Source organism: Amborella trichopoda, chromosome 2 (assembly GCF_054954075.1).
Source record: "Amborella trichopoda isolate Santa Cruz 75 chromosome 2, AtrichopodaSantaCruz75HAP2 v2.0, whole genome shotgun sequence".
Taxonomy (NCBI): domain Eukaryota; kingdom Viridiplantae; phylum Streptophyta; class Magnoliopsida; order Amborellales; family Amborellaceae; genus Amborella; species Amborella trichopoda.
In genome coordinates this window covers 8,764,736-8,779,952 of record NC_142337.1, presented here as the reverse complement: position 1 = coordinate 8,779,952, position 15,217 = coordinate 8,764,736, and positions in this window count along the sequence as shown.

Sequence of the window (15,217 nt, the reverse complement as noted above, 5' to 3'; positions counted from 1 at the left end):
GAAAAAAGTTTATATAAGGTTGCAATATTATACTATAGAAGTAAGGTGGACTCAAAAATCTAATAGAAAAAGAGTGTTCAAAGTTATTTGATCATTTCGACCTCAAGATATATTGATATTAAAATAACAATAATTTTTAATCTTAGAAAAAAATGTGTCTTGTAATAAATTATCTGGTCAAGATTTTTAAATGTTTATAGATATGCTCAATTTGCACAATTTTTAAAATTTTAAATTTTATAATTAGGGTGATAAAGTTTCCGATATTGGAATTGCATCTTCCAATAAAATTTAGAGGTATTCCTTACTTAATAGTATAAAGTTAGCACCAATGTTGGCAAACTCGGTCAATCCAACTCGGAACCAGGCAATAGCTAATCCGGTTTTGGTGGTCCAATCGGGTATTTTAAAAAATATATATATAAACTCCCAAAAAATAAGGGATTTATTTGTAATGTCTCTTTGATATTTTTTATCATTTTGGCAAAGAATGGAAAGTGTTTTGTCTATGAATACTTATTTGTACATTTTTTCCATCTTTTTAGAAATATTTAAAAAAATACCACTGGCACAAATCAGTTTTTTAAAATCATTTTTTCACTAATTTTCAACTTTATTTGGATGAGCTTTGTTTAATCATGCTTCAAATATACTTTTTATTTTCTTTTTTAAATTTTTTTTGTATTTTTTTAACACTTTTTGGATTAGTTGGGCTCTGCCCAATTAAGCCATTTGAACCAGCCAATTTACCGGTTACTCAAACCGGCCATGAGCCAATTTTCAATCCCCGTACGCCTTTTCAAACACCGGTCGGCACCTTATACAAATCACACCATTTTATCTATTATAGTGCAAGAGGGGCCTATCAGGACCAAAACACCAAAAAAAAATCATCCAAATCTGATCACAAGTGCGTTTAGAATAAATTTATGTGATTTGAACCCCATGATGTGGTGTGTGCGGTGAAAGGCACAATATATGTCATGCATACATTTAACGTTCCAAAAAAAAAAAATCATGCATAGATGGTAATATTTAGTAATTGTATGAACATGGATAATTTTGTCATTCTGGCCATATCCCCTCAATGGGACGTCGAAATTACATGGTGTATCAAAATATCTATTCAACTCATTGACAACTTGACAGGATTTGGATAAAAATTGACATATTTTTGGCAGTTTAACTATAAAGGTGCCAGTTATGAATCCTAATCAGAACTGAATTAACTCAAAATCCTTCTATTTTTGTTCTCTATTGCCATGGCGAACAAGGAAACCTCTAAAGGGCTTGGATGGCAATGGATTAGGAAAGGGGCTAGGTCGTGGTGGTAGCACCACATACATATTTACAACGAGTAGGAAAGGGGCTAGGTCGTGCTGGTAGCACCACGTATCTATTTACAACGTTGTGGTTTCAATCATGTTGACACCACCTATTGACACATTAAAAAAAATTAACTCCCTAATCTATAAAAAACAAATAGGGCCTATCTTCCCCAGTCAATTACCCTAAAAGAAAAAGAGAAAAAGAAAAAAGGTTGGCAATTAATGTTGTCATATTTGCTTTGGAGTCTTCTTCGACTTGATGAGAAAAATGAAGCAATTTGGTGCTTTGACCGATTCAGGAGAAGACTTCAGACTTTTTTTTTTTTTTTAATTTAATATAAATGAATTAGGTATTTATCTAAAATATATAAAAATAAAGAAATTTTATTTTTAAAAAAATATTTTTATATAGGTATTTCTTTTCTGACTAAAGTGGCTCGAAGCTTTGGCCAAAGCAGACCCGAATCTGATCGAAGTGGCCGCACCACACTTCTCTTATGTTCGGTTTATGCTTAAAATCCGAAGGCTTTGGCATCTTCGGTTGAAGCGAAGTGAATTTAATAACATTGGTAGCAATGGATCGGGTATGGTTCGGGTCGACTTGGACTTGGACCCAATCCAAACCCAACTTGGGTCGAGGGTTTGGACCCAAAGCCTAGCCATTGGGTCCAAAACTTGGACACGGACCCAACCTCATTCTCATTATGGGTCTAGAACCTAACAAAAAAGTTTTGAAAAATATTAAAAAAACGTCTATTTCATATACACACACATCATATATAAGCAAATTTAGCAAAATATTATATATTTTAAAAACTATTATATATATATATATATATATATATATATATATATATATATATATATATATATATATATATATATATATATATATATATATATATATATATATATATATATATATATATATATAGAGAGAGAGAGAGAGAGAGAGAGAAAATATTATGCAATGCCTATAGACGAAAATGAACAGTGATTTTGTTTACGCTCATCACCGCTAAAGTTCATCGCACGGTCACAGTTGTCTGATAATGTTTCAATTTTTTTCTACAAATCAAAATGATCTAAAATTTGGAGCGTGTGTTCATAAAAAATAGGATAATCTAATAAAAATATATAAAAAAAAAATTGAAATATAAATTGATCAAAATACCCCTGAAAATTTATAGGGGTATTTTAGTCAATTTATATTTTACAAAATATTTTTTTCATATTTTTATTAGGAGCACCTCAATACGATGTACATGTGCGCCTCAATACAATGTACATACGCTCCAAATTTCAGATTATTCTGATTCATAAAAATAAATAAAAATTGAAACAGTATTGAACAATCATGACCGTGCGATGAACTTTGGATGGTGATGAGTATAGGCGAAATCACTAATCATTTAATCCTATAGGTGTTGGGAAGACTTTCTCTCTCTCTTTATATATATATATATATATATATATATGGCAATCATCCAATGCAACGGTTGTATCATAGTATCATGAAACGATACTTCTAGAAAACCATATTTATGGTATTTGTATGACCTCAAATTTTGCACACACACTCTCTTCATCTCAATAATCAATCCCCAAAAAAAAAAATTTAAATTTGAACACTGGATATGGTCAAAATGAATCCCCTGCAAAAACGAATATAGACCATTCATTTTGTGAATTTCAAGATCTTAGCCTTTATAAACTCAAAATCATTGTTTTCTTTTTTAACATTGTTCATCTAATGATAATAAATCCATCCAAAAAAATTGGAAAAGAAAAAATCTTTTTAAGGCCTAGATCTAAGCATCTCACCAAAATGAACGGCCTATGTTAATTGGGCTAAAAAACTACTTCTTAGGCTGTGTTTTCAATTTTTTTTTTTTTTTTTGTGATTGTTCATTAGAATGAAAAGAGTGTATATTTCAAATTTGGGATCAAACAGCCATAAAATGGCTTTTTAAAGTTTTTGCATCATATTCCTATACAACGATTGTATGAAATCATTATATATATATATATACTCCAGGTCAAGTCGACCTAATCTTACTCAAGACCAGAGTTTTGGATCTGGACCCGACCCAAACAGATCCAGAACTTGAACCTAGACCTGGACAAGATAAAATCTACCCGCCGATACGTGGCTCGACCCGACCCCATTGCCACCCCTAATCGTAAAGAGTCAAAGGCATAAATGGTGTCATGCAGGACACATACATGTCATGAACAACATTTATGCACCTGAGGCATTCGATCTGCATCACCCAGAATGGCCAAATTAATATTTTGCACTGCAACCATTTTTGGGCCCACAACTTTCAACCAGAATGTCGGATTAAAGTGATATTTCATATGTTGGTCAGGTGATAGGGGCGTCTTCATTCATATGCAACTTGCGCAAATTTTGAACATGAATTGAGAAAGTCAAATAATTTCAGGGTTACCAATTGAGATAAATTTTTATTTTATTTTTAATTAAAGTAGATAATGCATTGGGCGAGTATTTATATATGGGAAAGCTTTTTATGTTCCCCTACAACATAGAAGTTTTATCCTCCCCTTTATTCAACCATCCATTTTTTAATGGAGGGCTAAGATTGCCCCAATCACAATGTCATGTATTTACACTGTTTTATTTTCATTTATTTTTCTATAAATTGTTTGGACACCAAATTTTGGACGTCCATTCTTCTATTAAATTCGCACGAACAAAAAGTATAAAAAAAATATTTTCAATAAAATAAAATGATAAAAATACCCCTGAAAGTTTAAGGGGTATTTTGGTCTTTTTTTAAATCGAAAAATTATTGCTAATATTTTTTATAGGTGCGCCCCAATGAGAAGATGGCACGTACGAAATTTCATATTTAGAAAAATTGTATTAAAAAAACTAAAAATAAAATACTTTGAGATGTCGGATCAAAGATCAAACGACGAGTGACTCTCTTGATAAAAAATGGACGGCTGGATGGTAGGGGGAGGATAGAACTTCTACGTTGTAGGGAGAACATAGAAAGCTTTTCCTTTATATATTTGCATCCTCTGAGACATAGACCATGCATCTAAAGATGAATGTAAACTTTGGTCCCTCCAAAAGTAGTAAAATAATGGCTCATATACTTCCTCTTTAAAAAAATGTCATTTCTAATTTAAATTTTTTTTTTGCTCATTAGTTATCTCCATGCTACGGATTTTATATTCTTTCAAAACCAGGATCGTAATTTTAAAAAAAAATAAATTATTAAGGGAAGCGGAATTTCTACATATGAGTTCAGGGACTCGGAGAAACCGTGCCCTTTTCCCTTTTTTGTAAGTTATATTTCAAGCATATTTTGGTCCACACCAAGGCCAAAGCCCTTTGAATTGATTACTGTCGAAATTAGGCCTAAAATTGACACCATAATGTATTACGTGACATCCATGGAGTATTACATGCCATGGATGGGCCTCTGTGCTGTATAGAGAATTAAAGCGGAATTTAAGTTTTGGAATCTAGAAGGACTTTCTTAAGGCAAGTTGTCTAGTGCTATTTATAATTTTTGAGGTTACTAGATGAAAAAGGACATGGGATCCAACGGGCTGAAATGGGGTGTGGGCTATAAGGATAAGGATCTTGTAGTTTGAATGAGTTTGTTGTATAGGATAACCAATTCATATTTTAAAGGTTGTAACACGTACATATGCGCTAAAATATTTGTATAAACATATGGGTTTTCCCCCAAGTGAATACAATAAGAATGCTTCTTTATTTGTTAACATGGTATTAGAGCAATGAGCCAACTTTCGATACCTGAAGTGATTGACCATTTGCGATATAAATGTTTTGAGTGCTTTTATATGGAACAACATATTTTAAAAATGTCAAGTTGTTGGTGATATGATTAAAGGCACCAGAATTTAAAACCCATGAATTTTTAAGATCAGCCTTACCAAAACCGGAAACATGGAGTGCTTGTATGACTTGTTGAAGAAAATATGGTGTAAGAGGAGGTGACTGACTTGGAGAGTTAGGGAATATTGGTGTAGGTACGGCAAAAGGTGGGGTGAGAGTGTTGGTCATTTCTGCAGTGGTGGTAACTGCAGCATAAGCTCTAGGAGGTGCCTCATGTTTTGGTCGTTTTCTGCACTCAGTGATTAGGTGTCCAACTTCCTTACAGTAGTTGATATTCCTTTTCTTGTAATTACTAGATAAATGACCCATCTTCTTACAATGATAATACTAAACTTTGCTCATATCCCGATCTTTCCCTTTACTTCAATTTTCTAAAAGGGCATAATCTCTGAAAGAATCGCCATGGATGGAAAGTGACCTTCAGCGAGTTTCTTTAGCAAGCAATTCAGAAAGAATTTTATTAATGTCATGGCTACCATCTCAATTGAGAAGTGCAGCTCGCACATGTTCAAACTCATATCATAGTTTCATTAAAAAATGTCGAGAGCACGATCGTTACCTAAATTTGAGTATTGTATCTATAGCCCCAGCAGGAATCTCAACATCAATTATATCCATTTTATTCCAAATTAACATCATGGCATAAAATTCATGAATAGCTTTTTATCTTTGATTCAAAGAGTTTAATTCTTGCTCAAGTTGATACATCTTTGCCTCATTGGATTGCTGATATATACGCTTAAGATATTCCCACATAGCCTTTGTTGTGCGCAAAGGGCACATATTGAAAGCAATGGAGTTTTCAACAGACTCTATGATTCATGTCTTTACTTTTGTGTTATTTGCTATCCATTTGGAATCAACAAGTCCACTTGCTGGTTTAACAATAGAACCGTTGATGCAGCCCCATAATTCTCGGCCTTCTAGAAAATTTTGTAAATAGGAAGCCCACAAGAAACAGTTTTTCCCATTTAGTTTAACATCTAAGTTATGGGAATCCATGTGTGCCAAGAAGAAAAAAGAAACCCAAAAAAATTTCCCTAGAGAGAGAAAAGGGACTAGAAAAATTACCCACCAAAAAAAACAAAGCAACCAACCAAGAGAAACAGAATAAGACCCAAGGATGAATTGGCGTTCAACGAAATAATAAGTGAGATCAAAATCCAACAATAAGCAAAGGTGGGCAAAGTTAACAAAACCCACAAAAAAACAAAAATGGATTGACGTAACCCCCCGGCATAAGGTAGAGAGATAAAGCACCACTCAGGGGAAAACCCACAATAGGAGAGAATGGTACCATCAAAGTAACAATGATTACTCTTTTTTTTTTTCCTCCATGTCCAAGGGGAGTGTCTTTGTTTTGGTTTTTATTGATAATAACTTAATTATAAGTGATGATCATCAAGGTGCACAAGTTTTAAAAATGGTTCTCCAAAATTCCTTTCTAATGAAGGACTTGGGGCATATTTTGCGTTTCTTAGGACTTGAAATTTCTTGCTCACCCAAAGGCTATTTAATTAGTCAAAGAAAATACATCAAGGATTTGATGGCAATGGTTGGCTTCAGTGATGATAAGCGAGTCGATACACCATTGGAAATAAATGTCAAATATGAGAAGACTGATGGTGACCCCATAACAAATCCGTCTTTGTATAGGAGGATTCTTAGTAGCTTAATATATCTTACTGTGACACGGCCAGATAAAGCTCATGTTGTTCATCGCATTATTTGCTATCTTTGATCCACAACTGACATAGCCCTTTCATTTGATAACTCTTCGTTCTTAGTCTTGGCAGCGTATTCAAATGCTGATTATGTTGGTTGCCCTGACACGCGTCATTCCACTAACAGCTATAGTATCTTTCTTGGCACTTCCCCGATCTCTTGAAAATCTAATGAACAAGCTACAGTGTCGAAGTCTTCTACAGAGTCAGAATATCGGGTTATGTCTTCTACATGTGGCGAAATTATTTGGTTGCGGCGACTTCTGGCCGATCTTGGCGTCACTACGCTTTCCCCCACTCTCCTATTTTGCGACAATGAAAGCGCAACGAAGATTGCTACTAACCCAGTTTTCCAAGAACGAACAAAGATTATTAAGGTAGATTGCCATTTTGTATGAGAAAAGTTTGAATGATGAGATATATCATTACCCCATATTCCTTCCAAATATCATATTGCTGACATTTTCACTAAGACATTGTCCAAAAGGCGCCACGATGATTTGATGGGCAAATTGATGTTGTTACACCCCCATCAGTTTGAGGGGGAGTGTTAGCAAATACATATCTTTGTAGTTTGAATGTCTATCTTTTTGTAAAGTAGGATAATGATAAGGCTCTTGTAGGTTGAATGAGTTTGTTGTATAGGATAATCAATTCGTATTTTAAAGGTTGTAATGAGTACATACACGCTAAAATACTTGTATAAGTATATGGGTTTTCTCATGTAAATACAAACACCGTGCTTCTCTATTTGTTTAACATGGGTATGCCCTAAAGTACAAATATCTTGAATTGTTGCAACTTGGAGAAACCTAAGACGATGCATTCATTGTGTTGAGGACAATGACATTGTAATTTGCTTTTGAGTTCAAGAGGAAATATGTGTCCCATTTTTTTCTATTTTAGTTCTCCCAAATTACTTCCTAGTGCTTGTGAATCTCTAGGGGTCAGCCCCAAAAAAATAGGGCTTGGGCCATGAAATGTGGCCTGAGGTCCTGGCTAAGGCTAGGTAACCATGGCCTGAGGATAAGGCCAGGCCGGCTCGGTTCAACTCGCCCAGCCCTCCTTTCATTTGTCTTTTTTCTTTGTTTTTTTATTTTATTTGAGTCAGTCCGGCCCAACCCAACCCTAATAGGGCTAGATTCCGGCCTAGTCAACCCTACGGGGATTGGGGTTGGGCTAGGAGCAATGTTGGCGCAGGCCTGGTATGGCTTGGCCCAGTTGCCGACCCTCCTATCCCACAGTATAAAAGGCCCTCGACCTTCCCAGTGTATTAGAGAGGCCTCCCACTGCAATATTTATATCAAAGGATGTTAATTTCTTTTTCCTTGAAAATCCATGCGAACGGCGTGCATGTAAAGTCGCTAAATTTGTAAAACTTTCTACTTTTTATACTTTCTATGTTGAAAAAATGTCTCCTTAAAAGTTCATTTCATGCATAGATCATGCAGGTGCCCATGAATCTAATAGTCTAAGTAAGTCCTCTAAGTGTTTATAAAAGCAACAAATAAGACTGCAATTTTTTATATTGTAATACCCCTCCTCCTTTCTACCAAACCTATAAAAAGAAGAAGAGTAAACTATACTTATTCTCTTTTTCTCTCAAGTATCATTCATTCTTAAGATTTTAATTTCCCTTGACTGACTTTTTCATATAGGCAAGTCTTATACCTAAAATCTCTCCATAAAAATCTATTTAAATTGCTATGTTAACCCAATATTAAAGTTATCTAAATCCAATAACAAAGTTACCATAACCGTATTTCATCATCATCGTCTGAGCTTTATCCCAACTATTTAGTGTCGGCTACATGAATCCTATTCTGCCCTTCCACTCTATTAGGGGCGATTCCCTCAACTAGACCACAATCATCATATATCTTCTAACTACTTCCATTTAGATACGTTTGGATCTTCTCCTCGCCCTTTTAGAGCCATTCCGCTTGAACCAAATTGACCCTCCTAACCAATGTTGTTCTAAACCCATGCTACATATGGCCTACCACCTAAGTCTATTTTCCCTCATTTTATCATCTATTGGAGTCACCCTTAAGTTCACTTAGGTATTATTTCTAAATTCGATCCTTTCTTGTCTTGCCATTTAACCATCTCAATACCCCTTTCTCAACTACATATTCTATGGATATGTTGTTTTTGACTGCCCAACATTCCTTCTTATAAAAGCATGATTATTCTTATAACTGTTTTATAGAACTTTACATTTAGTTTCATTGGGATGTATTGATCACACAGAACTCTAGAAGCACATCTCCACTTCATCTACTCAGCTCTAATGCTATATGCGATACCTTTTTCAATTTCTCTATAGATTATCGATCCAAGATTCAAAAGTAATCTCTTTTAGGTATTTCCTGGCCATGAATATTAACTATTACCTTGTTTTTACTCCTATTATTAGTAAACTTGCATTCCATATATTTTATTTTAGTCCAGTTAATTTTAAAAATTCTAGAGCATCCCTTCAAAGTATCTACCTCCTCTAAAAATATATTTCATAATTTATCCAAAGTAAAGGTTTCTATACTTCCCCTACAACATAGAAGATCTATGCTTCTCCTACCATCTAACCGTCCAATTTTGATCAAGACAGCCAATCACCGTTTGATCTTAGATCTGATATCTCAAAGTATTTTATTTTTAGTTTTTTTATACAAATTGTTTGAATATGAAATTTGGTACATGTCATATTCTCATTGGGACGCACCTATAAAAATTATCAAAAATAATTTTTGGTAAAATATAATGACCAAAATACCCCTTGAAGCTTTAAGGGGCATTTTGGTTATATTATTTTATTGATATTTTATATATATATATTTGTCACTAGTACGAGTTTAATAGGGGATTGGACGTCCAAAATTTGGCGTCAAAATAGTTTATAAAAAAAATAAAAAATAAAATAGTGTAGAGACGTGACATTGTGATTGGGTCAATCTTAGCCCTCCATTCAGAGTGGACGGTTGGATAAGGGAAAGTATATAAGTTTTATGCTGAAGGGGAAGCATAGAAGGCTTACCCTTTATCCAAATCTTGGTTTTTTTAAATAAAATAAAAAAACCAAATTAAACTAAAAAAATAAGAATAAATTTGTCGACTCTAATTGACTTATAAAGAAAATGAGAAAATTTAAGATAAATATATAGGATAAAACTTTTATATATTAATTATTTGCATCTTGGACAATAGAAAAGGTTCCACATAATATAAAGGGAAAAATGACATAAATATCGGTTTTAATTTCCGTTATTATCAAAATATCTAATATTTTATGTTATTACACGTATGTCTGTTTTTTCCACTTCATAATGATTTTCTAAATAAAAAGAAACGTTCTACCTGTTTTTTGGTTTTTGCAAAACCAAATTTGTCATGGCTCGTTTAAACACTATGTACCTCTGCTTCTCTCACAACAATCGAACTTTGAGGCTCCTCTTTCTTCTCTTTGTAATTTCTCTCTCTCTCTTACCTCTCTTACAAGAAGATCCATTATGTAATAAATAAAAAAATCATAACTGGACGGATTTTAACTCAATTCGATGGATGTTGAAGGCATTTCGACGGTTTTGAATGTTTTGTACTTGGAATTGTTGAGTGCTGTTAAAACCCGCATTCTTATGTCACTTAAAATACAATTTTATGGGATGATTTCTATTAATACATAAACATGTTGTGTCTCCGGTTGACTCCTAAAATTTTAGGGGACAATTTTATGGGATACATGTACTCACTTCCACATGGTGCATGTTCATATCTATGGGTGCAGTCATGTGTTGTTTGTGCATGTGAATATGTCTATTATGCTATCTTTGACACATGTATAGATGAAAGTGGTGAGTTATACACTGTTATTAACAAGATTGAGATTTCTATTACAGTTGTGACTATTAATAAAAGGGAAAAGTTTCTATGTTTTTTCTACAGTATAGAAGTTCTATCCTTCTTTTATCATCCAGCCGTCCAATTTTGATTAAGAGAGCCACTCACCGTTTGATCTTAGATCCGATGTCTCAAAGTATTTTATTTTTAGTTTTTTTTATACAAATTGTATGAATATGAAATTTGGTACACACCATCTTCTCATTGGGGCTCTCCTATAAAAAATATTAAAAATATTTTTTCGATAAAATATAATAACCAAAATACCCCTTGAAATTTTCAGGTGTATTTTGGTTATTTTATTTTATTGAAAATATTTTTTTTATATTTTTTGCTAGTGCGAGTTTAATAGAGGAATGGACGTCCAAAATTTGGTATCAAAAGAGTTTATAAAAAAAAATTAATAATAAAATAGTGTAGAGATGTGACATTGTGATTGGAGCAATTTTAGCCCTCCATTCAGAATGGAGGGTTGGATAAGGAGGATGATAGAACTTCTATGCTGTAAGGGAAACATAAAAAGTTTGCCCTTAATAAAAATAATTTTGATGTGGTGGATACAACATGATGAAGGAAACAATAAAAATGAAAAAATAACTATTTGAAAAAGACGACAATGAGGACCAATTAAATTTATTGTTATACAAAGTTAGCCGTACCAAAATATTGTTTAACCCAACAAAAGGTTAGTTCTACCAAAAAAGGGATTTTGGGTTTTCAAAGACAAAAAACTTTGCGTTTTTTGTTTTTGAAAAACCAAAATTTAAAGATTTTCGGTTTTTGAAAAACCAAAAATATTGTTTAAGCTAACATAAGGTTAGTCCTATCAAAAATGGGTTTTCGGTTTTTTAAAAACCGAAAACCTTGCATTTTCAGTTTTGAAAAACCAAAAATATTGTTTAACCCATCAGAAGGTTAGTCCTATCAAAATTAGGTTTTCGGTTTTTCAAAAATTGAAAACCTTACATTTTCGATATTTTAAAAATCGAAATTTAAGGGTTTTTAGTTTTCGAAAAATTGAAAATATTGTTTAACCCAACAGAAGGTTATTCCTATCAAAATGGGTTTTCAGTTTTTCAAAAACTAAAAACCTTACATTTTCGGTTTTTCAAAAATTGAAATTTACGGGTTTTCGGTTTTTGAAAAACCGAAAATATCGTGTAACCCAACAGAAGGTTAGTCCTATTAAAAATGAGTTCTCAGTTTTTCAAAAATCGAAAATTTTTAATTTTTGGTTTTTCAAAAACAGAAATTGGCAACGTGTTTTAAAAAATTTCGTAATGAAGTGAAAAAACAGACATGCGTGTAATAACAGAAAGTATTAGTTATTTTGGTAATAATGGAAACAAAAATAGATATTTACGTAATTTTTTTTAAAATAAAAAAAAATGATGCATAACCCATCTCTAAAATTATTATCCCAAATAACCCCTTGACCTGAAAAAAAACGCATAAAACCCCCAAGTCAAACATAAAAGGACGTTTACTCATGTTCTTCTTTCTAACAACCGCATCATGAAAATCAAGTTTGTGATGCCTATTTTAATTTATTTGTGAGGTTCATAAGATGAGAGAGAAATAAGTATTCAAGGCGGGTAGAGAAAGAGGGAAGAAGAAATTCACGCATGAGGAAGAAAGATGAAGAGAATGAGAACTTTACTAGAACTTAGGTGGCATGGTGATTAAAAAAAAAACAGAGTAAATTTTATAATTTACACAATAGAAAAGGCAAGAGCGGGTTAAATATCAATTTTCGTTAACTATGGGGTTCCATAGGACATCTACAGGACCAGGGGGTTATTTAAAATTACAATTCTAGAGAGGGAAGTTTATGTCTTTTATCCTTAAAATAAAACAATTGCAAAAGTAATATTGAATGACATGAAAAGAGAAAAAGTGTTTTTCAAACAATAATTTTCATCTAACTTTCAGCTGGAGAATGATGTAACTCATGTGTCATTTGCTACTTCAATTAATGCCCATAGAAGGTTGGATTGCTTAATTATATTTTTTATGACTATCTTAAGATGAACCTTAAAACTTTGGTTAGGAACAAAAACATTGCAGAATTTTTTGGCCAAATTTATTGAAATTTATTTATTTTTACATTTGATAACAATTTAACTCTGCAATATTTAGTGTACACCCTAAAGATAAAGTGGGTATCACAGTGAAAAAAATTCTAAAACCACTTTAGGGTTTAATTGCTCATTAATCATGTGAATAAATCTTTGGGTGGGATATTTTTAATGGATGATAAGGTTCATTGCTTTGGGTGAGTCCCAATTTTATTTTTTCAAAAATTAAATGTTGCAAACACATATTGACATGACCCCAAAACATGCACCTCCATTTCCTGCATCCACATCCATAAGTACAGTAAAAGAAAGGAATTTGTGGATAGAGGAAGCCCAAAACCCAACCCTCCATTTATCTCATCTAAAAGGCAAAAGATCTCATTTTTGCCTTTCAAAAACTTGCAGAGATAAACCTACACCCAATATCTCACCTCCAAAAGGCATAATTGAAGAGAGACCCAAGCTCAAAACCAGCTGAATTTCTAGACCCATTTTGTCCAAAGTTTAATTTAAAACTCTTACTTCCTCACTCTATCTTGATGGAGGAGCAAAAGTGAAAAGTGCACCTACCACAATTTTTTGAACATGAAAATGTACCATTGGTGGGCGTTTTGACACTAAGGGGGCCTTTGGCAATTGGAACATGGATTCACTAGGGTTCAAGTTATGGAATTTAGAAGCTAAAACTTTGAGTACCTGATAAGGAAAAGATTGTTTTTGGTTAAAAAATGCAATAAGTTTTGGGAATTCTGAAAAATTGTGTTTGGCTTAACATGGATTTTGTTAACTTCTAAATATAGAAATTAGTTATTATTTTATGGAAATATATGTAAAGAGACCGTTTATTTTTTGGGTGCAGTTGGCATATGGATGCATTCGTACTTGTAGTGGTAATGCACACCTTCAAATTTTATCATGGTATATAAATTTGATGTAAAATATTTTTAGGATTATCTCAAAATCTATTTTTATATCTAATTATAAAATTTAAAATGTAAAAAATAGTTAAACTCAAGTAGATCTATAAATATATAAAAATCTTGAAAATGGACGGTGTAGATAATATATCGTAAAATACACTATTTTAGAGACTTAAAATCTTTTAATTTTTCATAATCATACTTCTCGATGTTGAGATGATCAATCAAAGGGTTTTTCAACATTAAAACTACCTTTTCCGGTAGATTTTTGAGGGGCATCCGTAGTTCTACATTATAAGGTAACATCATTATATAAACTTTTTCTTTATTTTTTACACTAAGAGGTTACAATCATTAATGACTGTTGAATGTGAAATTGAGTGATTGAGGATGTGTCATTGCTTCAGCACAAAGTTCAAAATAAAATTTGTCGAATGTTGTAGCACACTTCAATATATTAGATTCTACATCCAATGGCTAAAAACGATTGTGACCTCTTGGTACCAATACTAAATGGTCTCATAGTATACAATCTTTTATTTTATCGTCTAGTGTAGTTTTTATTGATGAAAGGGTGGTCTTGGTTAAATGAACTTTATTTTGAAATCATAGATAGTAGCTTTAACAAAATTGATGGTCTTAATCACATAAAAAATAAAAAGAATGTGGTTATAGTTCACCAATAAAATGTTACTGGTCTCAACTATTCGATCTTGATTGGGTGATTGAGATAACATAAGAGTATTTCGATATTATTATTTTTCTATACATAAGACTAAGCTAAGACTTCAGATGCCAGTACTTCTTACCTTTACGCACTTGTAAAGAATACAAATAAAAATTTTAAAAATAAAATAACCAAAATACCCATGAAAATTTTATTAGTCATTTTACAATTTTAAAAATTATTACCTTTTTACATATGCACACACCAATGAGATACAAGTTATTGATCATTCTGGGCTCTCAAAATTTCATCTCGATCTAATTTTCAAAATTAAGATAGGCAAATGGTTCTTACTTTTTGTGAAGTTTGGAGTTATACGAGGGGTTTCAAAGTGTAAACTCTTCATATTCAAGAAGTTATGAACTTCCATATTGTAGCCTTCTAACTAGAAAATGGTGCACCTTTAAAAATTTTGGTTTCTGGCAACAAAATTTTGAATTGCCAACTACCCCCCAAAAGTGAAAATATGGGTAAAGTAGCGTTGTAAAACCCGGATGTGCTAGGTGAAATGGCCATCAGGGAAATTGGTTATTCGGACCACTGAGTGGCTAATTATGATTGATTCCCCCAGTTGAGAGTTGGCTAATAAAAAAATAAAAAAAAATAAATACACAAAAAAAAAAAAATAAATAAAAAATAAAT